Source organism: Enhydra lutris, unplaced genomic scaffold (genome assembly GCF_002288905.1).
Source record: "Enhydra lutris kenyoni isolate GAN:26980312 unplaced genomic scaffold, ASM228890v2 scaffoldscaffold125, whole genome shotgun sequence".
In the NCBI taxonomy this organism is placed as follows: Eukaryota; Metazoa; Chordata; class Mammalia; order Carnivora; family Mustelidae; genus Enhydra; species Enhydra lutris.
The window spans coordinates 61,922-66,502 of record NW_019154209.1 but is presented as its reverse complement, the minus strand read 5'-3'; positions in this window follow the sequence as shown (position 1 = coordinate 66,502).

Sequence of the window (4,581 nt, the reverse complement as noted above, 5' to 3'; positions counted from 1 at the left end):
AGTCCAAAACCTATGGAATGCATCCATAGTAATACAGGCCTTCCTCAAGAAGCAAAAAAAGGCTCTAATATGCAACCTGACCATCCACCAAAGGAGCTGGAAAAAGAAGAGTGAATAGAGCCTAAAAACAGCAGAAGGTGGGAAATAATGAAGATTAGAACAGAAATAAATGATATAGAAATTTTAAAAAACTGTCAAATGAAACTAGGAGCTTGTTCCTTGAAAGAACAAATAAAATTGATAACCCCCTAGCCAGACTTATCAAAAAGAAAATAATAAATAAAATGAAGAATGAATAAAATAAATAAATAAAATGAATAAAAAATAAAATAAAATGAAGAATGAAAGCAGAGAGATCAAAACCAACACCACAGAAATACAATTATAAGAGAATAATATGAGCAATTATATGCCAACAAATTGGGTGATCTGGAAGAAATGGATGAATTCTTCAAAACATATAAACTACCAAAACTGAAACAGGAAGAAATAGAAAATAGAACAGACCCATAACTAGCAAAGAAATCGAATCAGTAATCAAATATCTCCCAACAAACAAGAGTCCAAGACTGAATGGCTTTCCAGGGAAATTCTACCAGACATTTAAAGAAGAATTCATACTTATTCTTCTCAAACTCTTAAAAAAGAAAAAGAAAAAAGAAAAAGAAATGGAAGTAAAACTTCCAAACTCATTCTATGAGGCCAGCATTACATTTATTCCAAAGCAGACAAAGACCCCACGAAAACAGAAAACTATAGGCCAATATCCCTGATGAACATGGATGCAAACATTCTCTACAAGATACTAGCAAATCTAGTCCAACAGTACATTAAAAAAATTATTCCAATTATTGAGTGGGATTTATTTCTGGGCTGCAGTGGTCATTCAAAATCTGCAAATCAATCGGTGTGATACACCACATTAATAAAAGAAAGGACAAGAACCGTATGATTGCCTCAATAGATGCAGGAAAAAAAGCCTTTGATGAAGTACAGCATTCTCTCTTGATAAAAACTTTTAAGAAAGTAAGAATAGAAGAAACATACCTTATATGGCCTCATATGAAAGACCCACAGCTAAATCACTGTCAGTGAGGAAAACTGAGAGCTTTCCCCCTAATGTCAGGAACATGACAAGGATGTCCACTCTCACCACTTGTTCAACATAGTACTGGAAGTCCTAGCTTTAGCCATCGGGCAATAAAAAGAAATAGAAGGCATCCAAATCAGCAAGGAAGAAGCCAAAATTTCACCCTTTGCATATGCCATGATGCTCTATGTAGAAAACCCCAAAGACTCCACCAACATATTTCTAGAACTGGTACAGGATTTCCGCGAAGTTGCAGGATACAGAATCAATGTAGAGGAGTCTGTTGCATTTCTATACAACAATCATGAAGCAGCAGAAAGAGAAATTGAGGAATCAGTCCCATTCCCAATTTCACCAAAAACCATGATACCTAGAAATAAACCTAACCAAAGAAGTAAAGGATCTGTGTGCTGAGAAGTGCAGAACACTTATGAAAGAAATTGAGGAAGGCATGAAGAAATGGAAAAACATTCCATGCTTATGGATTGGAAGAACAAATACTGTTAAAATGTCTATACTATGCAAATCAATCTACACATTAAATGCAATCCTTATCAAAATATCACCAGCATTTTTCACAGAGCTAGAACAAATAACCCTACAGTTTATACAGAACCACAAAAGACCCCAAACAGCCAAGGGAATGTTACAAACCAAAGCTGGAGACATCACAATTCCAGACTTTAAGCTATGGTACGAAGCTGTAATCATCAAGACAGCATGGCACTGGCACAAAAAAACAGACATATAAGTCAACGGAACAGAATAGAGAATCCAGAAATGGACCCACAGCTATATGGTCAACTGACCTTCAACAAAGCAGGAAAGGATATCCAATGGAAAAAAGACAGTCTCTCCAACAAATGGTGTTGGGACAACTGGACAGCAACATGCATGAGTATGAAACTGGATCACATTCTTACACACAAACAAAAATAAATTCAAAATAAATGAAAGACGTAAATGTGAGACAGGAATCCATCACAATTCTAGAGGATAACATGGGCAGCAACCTCTTTGACCTCAGCTGCAGCAAATTCTTACTAGACATATCGCTACTGGCATGGGAAACAAAAGCAAAAATGAACTATTGGAACTTCATCAAGATAAAATCTTCTGCACTGTGAAGGAAACAATCCACAAAACTAAAAGGCAGTCTTCAGAATGGGAGAAAATATTTGCAAATGACATATCTGATAAAGGGTTAGTATCCAAAACCTATGAAGAACTTATCAAACTCAGCACCCCAAAAACAAATAATCCAGTTAAGAAATGGGCAGAAGACATGAACATACATTTTTCTAAAGAAGACATCCAGATGGTTAGCAGGCACATAAAAAGATGCTCAACATCACTCATCATCAGGGAAATACAAACCAAAACCAAAATGAGATACCACCACATACCCTTCAGAATGGCTAAAGTTAACAACATAGGAAACAACAGGTGTTGGTTGAGGATGATGAGAAATGGGGAGCCCTCATGGACTGTTGCTGGGAATGCAAACTGTTGTAGCAATTTTGGAAAACAGTATGTAGGTTCCTGAAGAAGTTAAAAGTAGAGGTACCTGGATGACTCACTATATTAAGTGTCCAGCTTTTGGTTTTGGATTGGGTCATGGCCTCAGGGACATGTCAGTCGAGCCCTGTGTTAGCCTCTGCGCTCATGGTGGAGTCTGCTTGAGATTCTTTCTCCTCCTCACTCTCCATCCCCCTATGACCCTTCCCCCACTCATGCTCTTTCTTTCTCTCTCAAATAAATAAATAAATAATAAAATCTTTAAAAAATGTTACAGTAGAACTGCTGTATGATTCAGCAATTTTACTACTAGGTATCTATCCAAAGGATACAAAAATATAGATTCAAAAGGATACATGCACCCCAATGTTTATAGCTGCATTGTGAACAGTAGCTAAACTATGTGGAGAACCCCAGTGTCCATCACTGATAAGTAGATAAACAAGATGTGGTATATATGTATATGCAATTCAATATTATTCAGCCATCAAAAAGAATGAAATTTTGTTATTTGCAATGACGTGGATGGAACTAGAGTGTATTATGTTAAGTGAAAGACAAACACCATATGATTTCACTCATATGTGGAATTTTAGATACAAAACAGATGAACATAGGGGAAGGGAAGGAAAAATAGAGTAAGATAAAAGTAGGGAGGGAGGCAAACCATAAGACACTCTTAATTATTCAGAACAAAGTTAAGGTTGCTGGAAGGGTGAAGGATGTGTTAAATGGATGTTGGGCATCAATGAGGACACTTGTGATGAGCACTGGGTGTTATATGTAAGTGATGAGTCACTAAATTCTACTCCTGGAACCAGTACTACAGTGTATGTTAACTAACTTGAATTTAAATAAAAACTTGGAAAAAAATAAAAACAAAAGTAGCTGAGAAAAAAAGAAGTCAAGTGCAGAGATGTGGTTTAGGGGAGAAATGGGTTGGGGGGCTATATAGAGGAGGGAGATGTAGTTTAAGAGAAGAGCAAGAGAGAGTATAAATCACACAGAGGAACAAAGAAGGATAACATCTCTCCCAGCCATTAGCTGGGCAAACCAGAAGGGCTCATTTTTGTGAGTTCTTGCAACAAGTGAGCCTCAAAGTCTGGAATTTTAAAGGTCAGCAGGCTTGGCTGAGATAGAGCCCTGAGGGCACTGCCCTACTCCTGGAGAGAAGGCAGGCAAAAAAACCCATGGGCAAGTGGTGTGGTAACCAATTTGAAGAACTCTTGGGCCACACTGTGTGGGGGTGGGAGGATTGTTTGCTCTTCTCAGAGTGCATCACTGAGAGACAGCACTCACGGCGACACCTCTCCAGGAACAAAGGAGCTGGTTGGTGCCATTTCTCTTCCCTGTCCCTCAGCATAACACAGAGCCACCTGTGGGAAACAGCACAGTGCCCACACAGGCTATCTAACTTGTTTATGCCAATTCCCACCCCCCTGCCCTCTGGTGGTATTGCTTTTCTCAGTTAAGCTTGCCTCAGTCCCAGTGCAGCTGACTTCTTCCCCAGATGATGCACAAAACCCCTGCCCACACCATGTCTCCCAACAAGAGTGTTCTGCAGGGCTTCAGTTCTAGTGGAAGTAGTATGAAGACTCGTTTAACAAGTGGACCAGAGCAAACCTAGTTAAAACTCACCACATTCTTTTGTTGCAACATGGACGGGAATGGAAGAAATTATGCTGAGTGAAATAAGTCAAGCAGAGAGAGTCAATTATCATATGGTTTCACTGATTTGTGGAGCATAACAAATAGCATGGAGGACAAGGGGAGTTTGAGAGGAGAAGGGAGTTGAGGGAAATTGGAAGGGGAGGTGAACCATGAGAGACTATGGACTCTGAAAAACAATCTGAGGGTTTTGAAGAGGCGGGGGGTGGAAGGTTGGGGGAACCAGGTGGTGGGTATTGGAGAGGGCGCGGATTGCATGGAGCACTGGGTGTGGTGCAAAAACAATGAATACTGTTATGCTGAAA